The sequence below is a fragment of the Schistocerca gregaria genome, chromosome 2, assembly GCF_023897955.1.
Source record: "Schistocerca gregaria isolate iqSchGreg1 chromosome 2, iqSchGreg1.2, whole genome shotgun sequence".
Lineage (NCBI taxonomy): Eukaryota > Metazoa > Arthropoda > Insecta > Orthoptera > Acrididae > Schistocerca > Schistocerca gregaria.
Window position 1 is genome coordinate 716,695,218 of NC_064921.1, and position 12,174 is coordinate 716,707,391.

At 45.9% G+C, this 12,174-nt stretch overlaps 7 non-coding genes across 7 annotated transcripts; 3 read left to right on the forward strand and 4 right to left on the reverse strand.

Annotated features, from left to right (window-relative positions):
- The first annotated feature begins 105 nt into the window (after positions 1–105).
- Trnav-uac (transfer RNA valine (anticodon UAC)) lies at positions 106–178 on the forward strand. Its single transcript has one exon. It is a non-coding gene; the product is annotated as a tRNA-Val (tRNA).
- A 636-nt stretch (positions 179–814) lies between these two features.
- Trnap-ugg (transfer RNA proline (anticodon UGG)) lies at positions 815–886 on the reverse strand. The gene has a single exon. It is a non-coding gene; the product is annotated as a tRNA-Pro (tRNA).
- A 1,790-nt stretch (positions 887–2,676) lies between these two features.
- Trnap-cgg (transfer RNA proline (anticodon CGG)) lies at positions 2,677–2,748 on the reverse strand. The gene has a single exon. It is a non-coding gene; the product is annotated as a tRNA-Pro (tRNA).
- A 221-nt stretch (positions 2,749–2,969) lies between these two features.
- Positions 2,970–3,042, forward strand: Trnav-uac (transfer RNA valine (anticodon UAC)). Its single transcript has one exon. It is a non-coding gene; the product is annotated as a tRNA-Val (tRNA).
- A 636-nt stretch (positions 3,043–3,678) lies between these two features.
- On the reverse strand, positions 3,679–3,750 carry Trnap-ugg (transfer RNA proline (anticodon UGG)). The gene has a single exon. It is a non-coding gene; the product is annotated as a tRNA-Pro (tRNA).
- A 1,790-nt stretch (positions 3,751–5,540) lies between these two features.
- On the reverse strand, positions 5,541–5,612 carry Trnap-cgg (transfer RNA proline (anticodon CGG)). Its single transcript has one exon. It is a non-coding gene; the product is annotated as a tRNA-Pro (tRNA).
- A 221-nt stretch (positions 5,613–5,833) lies between these two features.
- Trnav-uac (transfer RNA valine (anticodon UAC)) lies at positions 5,834–5,906 on the forward strand. The gene has a single exon. It is a non-coding gene; the product is annotated as a tRNA-Val (tRNA).
- The last annotated feature ends 6,268 nt before the right edge of the window (positions 5,907–12,174 follow it).

A 12,174-nucleotide genomic window follows, 5' to 3' on the forward strand; every position in this document is an offset into this window, starting at 1 on the left:
TAGCAACTTCTAGAATCGGACGGAGCTCGTAGCCGATGCCCTTGCTTACGCAGGAAAAATCTGTTGGAACTACGGTTTTCCAGGTAGTACAACGGCAAAACCGTCGTTTCCGTGGTGTAGCGGTTATCACGTCTGCTTTACACGCAGAAGGTCCCCGGTTCGATCCCGGGCGGAAGCACGACTTTTTTTAAACCCGTTTTCGGATTCCATTTCCGAGATAACGTCACGTCTGCGTATGCAGGGATAATAAATGTCGTGTGCTACACCGATATCGCGTTATTTTACTGTCAAATGCTCTTGCTCCCATGGTGCACCGGTATTCAGTAACTCAGAACGCTCGTAGCCCCATTCTGGCCGGCAAAATTTAGTATCCATTTCTCCAAGACTACTTCAAGTTCGCTTCATACTGGCTTTCCTGAGCTCTTTGCACTCGCCTTGTCACAACTCTCTTGAAGCGTGAACGTAACTAATAGTGAGAAACTCTTAACTACGCTCAGTCTTGTATCCCACGCTTTGGTTGACGTTGTCGCTAATCAGATGAAGGTAGACTGCTCCACGATTGAGCTTCGTCTCCAATCACGGTGCACACGTTCTGCAAAGACAACCTTTGTTTTCCGTAGCATGCAAGATTACTGTCGGCTCTTCTACAGAAATCGACCTATGTAATTTACTGGTATCAGATTCTTGCCATATCAAACGGTCCCTTCATGACCGTAGGGCCACACACAGCGTGCTGCGGCACGCATCTGTTCTTCATTGCAGAGCTACAAACGTGGGTGAGCTACACCTACTCTTCAGCACGGTCAAAACGGTAGGGCTCGTCCGGGATTTGAACCCGGGACCTCCTGCACCCAAAGCAGGAATCATACCCCTAGACCAACGAGCCACCTCCTGCTAGCAGTGAAGGTAATCCCAAGCAGTCCAGCTCCGAGGAACACAAACTTTCATGTAAATCAGAAAGAAAAGCGCTTTCTGAAGGCAGCGCCCACCACTGATGGCAAGAATATTAAAGGCAATGAATGTAGAGTGAATAATTTCATCGCGCTCTGCAGATGAACAGACGGTGGTGTTTCACTTTCGTCATGTGGTTTCTCAGTGTCAAGGGAAGGCAAATGCACTAAACAAGAGAACACCGGGAATCCGAAACACCAACTCATAACGAAAAGATAGCGGAATATACTGCAAGCAAAACTTCCAAACACGACTCCTGAAGGCGTCGGTGCCTTAAGAATTATTCCGTGCAGCAATGATCACCTACGAAGAGCCAACTGTATGTGTCGCTCCACCACGCAACTTTTTTTGATATCGTTTTACCTAAATTTCCATTACCTGTTCATTACAAGAATACCGTGTGGCTTTCAACTGGTCTGCTTCGTCCAGCAGCGATAGTAGTAAGTAAACCAACCACAGTATCATTAGAAGTAGGTCAGACACAAAAATCGGAGTTGCTCTGTAGCTCATGTTATTCTGCTTTCAAATGCAATTGTATGGCTGGGAGTAGTGGCGTACTCCTGTAATGCAGGCGTCCGGGAGGCCGTTGCTGTGGGAGACATCTGGGAACAACTACAGATACGGCCGTTTCATTAGCTCAGGAACGACCGCGATGCTCTTATCGAGCTCTGCAGATTGACCAGACTGCAGTGCGGAATTTTCGGCTAGTGGTGGCTCGGGGTTAAGAGAAGTCGGGAGCTGTGAGCAAAACTACATCGGGAAACCGAAACAGACGACTCATAACGAAAAGATTGCGGAATGTACTGCAAAAGCAAACGTTGGAGAAGACGAACTCTGAAGCCGTCGGTGCTTTAACAATCATTCCGCGCAGCAACGATAATCTGGGAAGAGCGAAGGGTGGGTACCGCTCGACCACACAACAAAATTTTATATAATGTTCTACTTGTTCTAAATTTGCGTTTCCAGATCATCAGTAAAATACTGTGTGATTTACACCTGGCTTGCTTCTTCGAAAAGCGATATTAAGAAATACATCGACTGCAACGTCATTAGGGGTCGCGGGTCCGGGCGCCGGCGCGCCAGCGGCGGCCTGTCGGGGCTGCTGGTGCCTCCATGTAGAGCTACCGCTGGGCCCGGGCTCCTTGCCGCTAACGAAGTGATTGCTTTTGGTGACATCATTTGCAATAGCGACTGCGCGAATTGACGGTAGCTCGTACGGAAAGCAAGAGTAGCTGATGCTACCGAGGACTCGGCCGCGTTCATTGCCGACGACTTCTTGGGCTCTTATTCATGGTGGCATTCAGACAGGCAAGGGTGCTGTCGATTGTTAGGTACGAATGCGAAATTCCTGCATTGTGCGTTTCCGCAAAGTGATTTTTACGCCAAAGTTGCGATCGTCCTCAAGTTGTGTCACATGTGGAGCTCACAGCGTAGCAGTTTCCGTGGTGTAGCGGTTATCACGTCTGCCAACACGCAGAACGTCACCGGTTCGATTCCGGGCGGAAACACATTTTTGTCGCACTCAACAAGACACTTGCTACAATCTCTACGGTGAACATTTAAATCAATTTCAAACGTCCAACCACCAGGCTGCAGATGGCTCAAATGATACATGAAACTCTTTCAGAAGCGGCTACTTGGTTTTTGTGCTTACCTGGAGGGCTGGAAATGCGCGGAACAGCCGCCGGCATGCCAGTAGTCGCCACACGTTTGCACGAAACGCAAGGGCTCGTCCGGGATTTGAACCCGGGACCTCCTGCACCCGAAGCAGGGATCATACCCCGAGACCAACGAGCCTTCTCGATGCACATGAGTAACGCCTCCGTTCTTGGTATCACCGTGCAGAGCTACTGCTCACCCAGCGTTCTCCCTGGCTGTTGCGGTTTGATTGTTTTTATCGTTGTCTTTTACTATAGCAACTTCTAGAATCGGACGGAGCTCGTAGCCGATGCCCTTGCTTACGCAGGAAAAATCTGTTGGAACTACGGTTTTCCAGGTAGTACAACGGCAAAACCGTCGTTTCCGTGGTGTAGCGGTTATCACGTCTGCTTTACACGCAGAAGGTCCCCGGTTCGATCCCGGGCGGAAGCACGACTTTTTTTAAACCCGTTTTCGGATTCCATTTCCGAGATAACGTCACGTCTGCGTATGCAGGGATAATAAATGTCGTGTGCTACACCGATATCGCGTTATTTTACTGTCAAATGCTCTTGCTCCCATAGTGCACCGGTATTCAGTAACTCAGAACGCTCGTAGCCCCATTCTGGCCGGCAAAATTTAGTATCCATTTCTCCAAGACTACTTCAAGTTCGCTTCATACTGGCTTTCCTGAGCTCTTTGCACTCGCCTTGTCACAACTCTCTTGAAGCGTGAACGTAACTAATAGTGAGAAACTCTTAACTACGCTCAGTCTTGTATCCCACGCTTTGGTTGACGTTGTCGCTAATCAGATGAAGGTAGACTGCTCCACGATTGAGCTTCGTCTCCAATCACGGTGCACACGTTCTGCAAAGACAACCTTTGTTTTCCGTAGCATGCAAGATTACTGTCGGCTCTTCTACAGAAATCGACCTATGTAATTTACTGGTATCAGATTCTTGCCATATCAAACGGTCCCTTCATGACCGTAGGGCCACACACAGCGTGCTGCGGCACGCATCTGTTCTTCATTGCAGAGCTACAAACGTGGGTGAGCTACACCTACTCTTCAGCACGGTCAAAACGGTAGGGCTCGTCCGGGATTTGAACCCGGGACCTCCTGCACCCAAAGCAGGAATCATACCCCTAGACCAACGAGCCACCTCCTGCTAGCAGTGAAGGTAATCCCAAGCAGTCCAGCTCCGAGGAACACAAACTTTCATGTAAATCAGAAAGAAAAGCGCTTTCTGAAGGCAGCGCCCACCACTGATGGCAAGAATATTAAAGGCAATGAATGTAGAGTGAATAATTTCATCGCGCTCTGCAGATGAACAGACGGTGGTGTTTCACTTTCGTCATGTGGTTTCTCAGTGTCAAGGGAAGGCAAATGCACTAAACAAGAGAACACCGGGAATCCGAAACACCAACTCATAACGAAAAGATAGCGGAATATACTGCAAGCAAAACTTCCAAACACGACTCCTGAAGGCGTCGGTGCCTTAAGAATTATTCCGTGCAGCAATGATCACCTACGAAGAGCCAACTGTATGTGTCGCTCCACCACGCAACTTTTTTTGATATCGTTTTACCTAAATTTCCATTACCTGTTCATTACAAGAATACCGTGTGGCTTTCAACTGGTCTGCTTCGTCCAGCAGCGATAGTAGTAAGTAAACCAACCACAGTATCATTAGAAGTAGGTCAGACACAAAAATCGGAGTTGCTCTGTAGCTCATGTTATTCTGCTTTCAAATGCAATTGTATGGCTGGGAGTAGTGGCGTACTCCTGTAATGCAGGCGTCCGGGAGGCCGTTGCTGTGGGAGACATCTGGGAACAACTACAGATACGGCCGTTTCATTAGCTCAGGAACGACCGCGATGCTCTTATCGAGCTCTGCAGATTGACCAGACTGCAGTGCGGAATTTTCGGCTAGTGGTGGCTCGGGGTTAAGAGAAGTCGGGAGCTGTGAGCAAAACTACATCGGGAAACCGAAACAGACGACTCATAACGAAAAGATTGCGGAATGTACTGCAAAAGCAAACGTTGGAGAAGACGAACTCTGAAGCCGTCGGTGCTTTAACAATCATTCCGCGCAGCAACGATAATCTGGGAAGAGCGAAGGGTGGGTACCGCTCGACCACACAACAAAATTTTATATAATGTTCTACTTGTTCTAAATTTGCGTTTCCAGATCATCAGTAAAATACTGTGTGATTTACACCTGGCTTGCTTCTTCGAAAAGCGATATTAAGAAATACATCGACTGCAACGTCATTAGGGGTCGCGGGTCCGGGCGCCGGCGCGCCAGCGGCGGCCTGTCGGGGCTGCTGGTGCCTCCATGTAGAGCTACCGCTGGGCCCGGGCTCCTTGCCGCTAACGAAGTGATTGCTTTTGGTGACATCATTTGCAATAGCGACTGCGCGAATTGACGGTAGCTCGTACGGAAAGCAAGAGTAGCTGATGCTACCGAGGACTCGGCCGCGTTCATTGCCGACGACTTCTTGGGCTCTTATTCATGGTGGCATTCAGACAGGCAAGGGTGCTGTCGATTGTTAGGTACGAATGCGAAATTCCTGCATTGTGCGTTTCCGCAAAGTGATTTTTACGCCAAAGTTGCGATCGTCCTCAAGTTGTGTCACATGTGGAGCTCACAGCGTAGCAGTTTCCGTGGTGTAGCGGTTATCACGTCTGCCAACACGCAGAACGTCACCGGTTCGATTCCGGGCGGAAACACATTTTTGTCGCACTCAACAAGACACTTGCTACAATCTCTACGGTGAACATTTAAATCAATTTCAAACGTCCAACCACCAGGCTGCAGATGGCTCAAATGATACATGAAACTCTTTCAGAAGCGGCTACTTGGTTTTTGTGCTTACCTGGAGGGCTGGAAATGCGCGGAACAGCCGCCGGCATGCCAGTAGTCGCCACACGTTTGCACGAAACGCAAGGGCTCGTCCGGGATTTGAACCCGGGACCTCCTGCACCCGAAGCAGGGATCATACCCCGAGACCAACGAGCCTTCTCGATGCACATGAGTAACGCCTCCGTTCTTGGTATCACCGTGCAGAGCTACTGCTCACCCAGCGTTCTCCCTGGCTGTTGCGGTTTGATTGTTTTTATCGTTGTCTTTTACTATAGCAACTTCTAGAATCGGACGGAGCTCGTAGCCGATGCCCTTGCTTACGCAGGAAAAATCTGTTGGAACTACGGTTTTCCAGGTAGTACAACGGCAAAACCGTCGTTTCCGTGGTGTAGCGGTTATCACGTCTGCTTTACACGCAGAAGGTCCCCGGTTCGATCCCGGGCGGAAGCACGACTTTTTTTAAACCCGTTTTCGGATTCCATTTCCGAGATAACGTCACGTCTGCGTATGCAGGGATAATAAATGTCGTGTGCTACACCGATATCGCGTTATTTTACTGTCAAATGCTCTTGCTCCCATAGTGCACCGGTATTCAGTAACTCAGAACGCTCGTAGCCCCATTCTGGCCGGCAAAATTTAGTATCCATTTCTCCAAGACTACTTCAAGTTCGCTTCATACTGGCTTTCCTGAGCTCTTTGCACTCGCCTTGTCACAACTCTCTTGAAGCGTGAACGTAACTAATAGTGAGAAACTCTTAACTACGCTCAGTCTTGTATCCCACGCTTTGGTTGACGTTGTCGCTAATCAGATGAAGGTAGACTGCTCCACGATTGAGCTTCGTCTCCAATCACGGTGCACACGTTCTGCAAAGACAACCTTTGTTTTCCGTAGCATGCAAGATTACTGTCGGCTCTTCTACAGAAATCGACCTATGTAATTTACTGGTATCAGATTCTTGCCATATCAAACGGTCCCTTCATGACCGTAGGGCCACACACAGCGTGCTGCGGCACGCATCTGTTCTTCATTGCAGAGCTACAAACGTGGGTGAGCTACACCTACTCTTCAGCACGGTCAAAACGGTAGGGCTCGTCCGGGATTTGAACCCGGGACCTCCTGCACCCAAAGCAGGAATCATACCCCTTTTTTTTTTTTTTTTTTTTTTTTACCGAAGTCCGACGCCTGATCCATATTTTTTTTTTTTTTTTTTTTTTTTTATATAAGCAGCATGAGGCAGGCGGAGGCAAAGCGGGCAGGGGTCAAAATCTTGAGGCCTGGCCGCGATGTCTCCACCCAGTCCTGTTGCTGAGGCGTGTCTTTATCATAGTTTTCAATAAGAAATTTTACATCTTGTGTATACGTAGATATATGCTGTTTTGCCTTCGAAATCCTGAACCAAAAGATGCTTCATTTGAAACAAAAAATTTATGTTATGCCGAGGCAATAGAGATTGAAGGTTATAGCTTTAGTGCTTTTTTTTTTTTTTTTTTTTTTTTTTTTTTTTTTTTTTTTTTTCCTCATCCACTGCTTCTCGGCAACCTAGCATACGTCTTTGTAATATATAATAAAGTTGTAGGAAGTAGTGGACCCTGAACCTGTATATTATTTTTTTTAATTTCTGTTTAGTTTTTTTATTGTTATTATTATTATTTTTGTTTGTTTGTTTTTTTTTTATTGTAAAAGAAAAATCTTCATGGAATGTGAAGAAGGAATTTTATGTTAAGGCACTAATTCCGTAGCCTCCTTTCCTTCTTGAGATTAATAATAATAATAAAAAAGTATGTTCCCTTCCATGGAAACAAATGAGACTTCCTTCTCAGTCATAAAATGAATGTATAAGAAAACAATTTATCTTTAACCCTGCGATACTGGCTTTCGGCTTCGGCTTCTTCTGTGCAATAAACAAAATAGCGTTCTTTGCCAGCAGAGGATAAGTGATTGTAATATGAAACTGTAAAATTGTACTTCTCCCCAATTGTTTTTGTTTAAGCGTCGTTTCGCTTAAATAAACGATTTTTGTTTATCTCGTTGGCTTGTCAACCAATGCCCAGTCGCTCGAATACAATTTTAAGCATATTGCCGTAGTTTTTCTTGTGGTCTTTATATTTCAGGGCGTTATAAAAAGCACACTTCAAGTACATGTAAAAATCAGTGGAATTGTAATTTCCCAGGTGATTAATTACGTAATTCACATAGTGTCCCATTAACCAATGGACCGAGTTGTTTTTTGCTGCTGGAAAATAGCAAGTCTGAGGCCTGAGGAATGTAACAGGGGGAAAATTTTCCACCGAAGATCTCGTAAGAAAAGCCAGTTGTTCCCTAATCCAATTACAGAGTTGTAGATTGCCACCGCACGTGAATCTGTGCACTAACGTGTCGATCAATTTACATTTGAGACATAGGTTCGTGTCGCTAACGCCGATTGCATGTAACCTTTCATTGGTGCTTACGGTCTCATTCACTGTTTTATACCACGCTGACTTGACGTCCGATGGTAGACCACGCATATTAATATTTTTCCATATGGCGTCCCAATCAGTGTGTGGGTATTTACTTTCCAATTTGTTTCTCCCCTCCATTTTCTTTCGATGGCACAGAATATCACGGGCCGTGATCCGTCGTGAGTTGATGATGACACCGCCGAGATAGCTGAATTCCACAAAATATACACGAACGTACTGGAGCCGGTTATTTATTTTTTGCACATTCACCGGCGCCTGTAAACTGGCAGGCCTGACAACTTCAAATAATTTAGTTGTAATGCTATCAGCGTGGTCGCTAAGGATAGTGGCGGTCCTTTTTATAAAAAGCGCAGACGCCTTATTTCTGATGTCAACTAACCCCAAACCTCCATTCCTGGGATCTAAGGTCGCAGTTTTTGCGTCGACTCTGAATATATCCCCTCTCCAAAGATAGCTGGCAATGGTAGACATTATCTTTTTTCCAATCATTTTCGGTAGTGGGAAGATCTGTGCTATAAAGTAACTCCTGGAGAGAATGCAGTGGTTAATGAAAATCACCCTCTGAACTTGGTTCATGTTACGGTGGAGGTTTTCTCTTGTTGTTCCAAGAAGTTGTCCCGACGTATTTCTCCAATTGATAGCTGCCATTTTTAACGGACAAGGTGTCAGTGTTATTCCTAGTGCTTTGCATTGGGTGACCATTGTGGCCCAGGCTAAGGTGGTATGTTGAAAACCCCGCAGGTTTAGGAGTTTGCTTTTGTTTGCGTTGACACCTGCTCCGGAGACTCTACAGTACTTTTTAATTAGCGTTTCCAATTTCAAAATGTCGTCGGGATTTCGCAGGACGACTCCGACATCATCGGCATAGGCGTTTATGACTGTTCGGTGACCAGATAATGTGATGCCAGTTAGAGTGGCATGAACACTGCGGAGGAAAGGTTCTAATGAAAGCACGAATAGGAACATGGAGAGGGGGCTTCCTTGAGGAACGCCGCGCCTGATCTGAATCTGCTTTGTCCTCTGGCAGTTAACTGATATACAAGCGCTGATGCCTGTTGCAACATTTCTGATCACACTTACGACTCGCTCATTAAAACCTATTTTGTTCAGTGTGGCACTAAGGAATCTATGATCCACACGATCAAATGCTTTCTGGAAGTCAATAAACATGATAGCACATTTTATGGTGGTCACAGCAGTGATTGCAATTATATCTCTATATTCAGCTATGCTTTTGAAAATGCTCTTGGTAGGCACACAGGACTGGTGTGGACTTACTATCTTTTTGGCCAACTGTGAGAGTCTGTTGTTTAAAATTCTGCCGATGATTTTATAATCGGAGTTTAACAGGGAGATAGGACGAAAGTTGTTGAGGTTGCTTTTTGCAGCATTTTTTGGGATTAGTACTATTGTGCTCTCTTTAAAAACAGCAGGTAAATGCTTTCCCTGAAGCACCTCGTTCGTCATTCGGGTAAACATGTCACCAATCAGTGGCCAGTATCGTTTATAAAATTCAACAGGCAAACCATCCGGTCCCGGCGATTTCCTCAGAGGAGATTTGCAGATGATTCTGTGGATATCTTCGTTAGTACACTCAACGAGAAGGTCTTCGTTTTCCTCGTCCGAGACCTGTGGAGCTATGGAACGAAGGAACTCATCGAAGGACTCTTCACATACCGGGTTGGCAGTGTATAGGTCTTCGTAATATTTGTGCACCGCATTGACGATGTCTCTCTGAGTCGTGAGTGTCTCGCCAGTTTCAGACTGAAGTCCATCAATGAAGGTGCGTCTCCTGTTTCTTTCGTGCTTCAGTAGATGGTACAAGGAAGCATGTTCATCCTCCACGACTGTCTTAGCCTTGGATTTTAATTTCAGACCCTCCATCTGCTGTCTTTTAAGACTGAGCAATTTGGCCTTAGTTTGCTTGATATCTGCCAGACGGACGTTGGAAGTGTTTGCCTGCTCATATAAATTTCGCAGCATGGTATAATAAAATTCTATGGAATTTTTCAAGTCTTTCGATCGTTGTACACTATACTGGATGAGAACTTTTCTCAGTTTAGGCTTTGCCCTGTTGCACCACCAGTCTAGTACTGAGACGTGTCTATCTGCAGAGCGGAGGCACAATGCCCACGCTTCTGTCAAACTTTCTTCTAATCCGTCGTCCTGCATCAGTGACGTATTAAGGTGCCATGAACTTCTAAAACGGCGAGTGGGTTGCGCAGTAAGGTTGATGGAAGCTAGCACGGAGCTATGATCAGAAAAGTAAACTGGAATCGTCTCTGCTTTAATGAAGGAGCTAACTAGACTTTGCGATATGTAGAGTCTGTCGATCCTGCTACGTGAGTGAGGACCTAGGAATGTAAATGCCACAAATGTGGGATACATTATTTCCCAAGCATCTTTAAGCTGTAAAACAGTGACGAAACGCTTCAGTTCAATGCAGTTATTAAAATTCGGAACCTGGTCTTTCTTATTTATCACACAATTAAAATCACCGCCTATTATAAGATCTTTTGGGTTTTTCCGTAATAAATAAATGATTTCTTCTTTATAGAACTGTGCTCTTTCCATTCTATTGGATGTGCCAGAAGGGGCATACAGATTGATAAGGGTAGAACCAAAGACTTTTATACCTATCGCTCTGCCGGAGTCCAACCTCTCGATATCCGAGACAGGAATCCCCTCCCTGACTAAAATTGCTGTACCGACGTTGGTGTCAAGTGAGACATTTAAAATCGCCAAATATCCAGGCACTGTAAGATTAGTCAGCACTACTTCCTGTAGGAAAGCAATGTCCGTCCCTGACTCATATAAATAATCCTTGAGCGCTGTAACTTTAGTCACGGATGTAATCCTGTTAATATTGATAGTCGTAATTGTATATGCCTGGGACATTTAGTTTGCATAAAAAGTAAATAAGTGATTAAAAAGATAACAAAATATTAATAAAAAAAAAAAAGGGATGTGCAGCTTCTAGAAGGGAGAAACGACTCTGCTTAAACAAACATCTAAAAGAATAGTCAGTATTTGAAGCTCGGTAAACACTTCATCTGGTTCCTCTGAAATATGACTAAGACAGTAGTACAATTAGAAATGAAACTGGTTCAACAAAATCCTTTTTTTTTTCATCTTACAGCCTCATTTTGGTGCAGGATTCCGAACATCTCGGGTTTTAGTTTTACCGAGGGGCTTTGCATCACTAATGTCACTTGAAGGTACCTCCTTAGGTCTTTCCGTGATGATTTCATACAAGACGTTCTTGGCCGTCGCTTCCTCTTGTGCTGGTTGTTGTTTGCTTTGGTTACGGGAAGCTTTGAGATTAGGTTGCGGTTTGAGTCGGCGTCTTCGGACATCTTGGTTCAACGCGCCGTCATTCGGATTGTCTATCTTTACCACCGTTGTGACCGAAGCTGCCTCAACAGCGTCCTTTTTACGAGTGCCATTTCCTTGTTCTTCCGTCACTGGCTCCAGAGCACTGACTGAGTCGGCGGTTTGTGGGTCTGTAAGTTCTTGAGTTGGGTTCCGCTCCGTCACCTCTTGTGCTTCGGAGTGCGCCTCTTCCGTCTCCGCGACAATCGTTACTGCGTCCCCTCCGTGGACCGTTTGTACCTGATCAGCCGCCGACAGCGGCCGGGTTGCCTCAGCGGCTGTCGTCACGTCAATACATGTACTGTTTGTTTCCTCGAGCACATCCGCATTACACTGCTTCTGCTTGCGGGTGGAAGGCGAATTACGGGCGGACTCGCCGTCCGAGCCGTCATCGGTCATTTCCAACGGTCGCTTCTTATTCTGGAGATCGCAATCGGGAACAGAAGGGTGTGATGTAATGACGCTCAGGGGAGGGAACTCCGTAGTAGTTATGGCGGGCACTGCAGAAGTACATGCACCACTGTCGTTAACCGAAAGAAGGGAAGTGCTATTTGGTAAGACATCGCTGAGGGTCAGTTTTTGACGCTGTGTTAGATTGTTCCGAAGAACAAAAACACGGCGCGGACAATCTTGTCGGAAATGACCTGTCTCATTGCAAATATTGCACGTGCGCTCCTGACCAGAATACACAACATGTGCTTTATGGCCTGCAACGGATATATGGGACGGAATGTTGGCTTTCACCTCCATTTCAACGGATCTAATGCCATTAAAACACTGTATCTTGTATAGCTTCGACCATCTTTCGTTATAGATAGATTTAACTTCGCCATATTTAGATAGAGCGTCCTTGATCAACTGATTATCAATTTCAATTGGAACA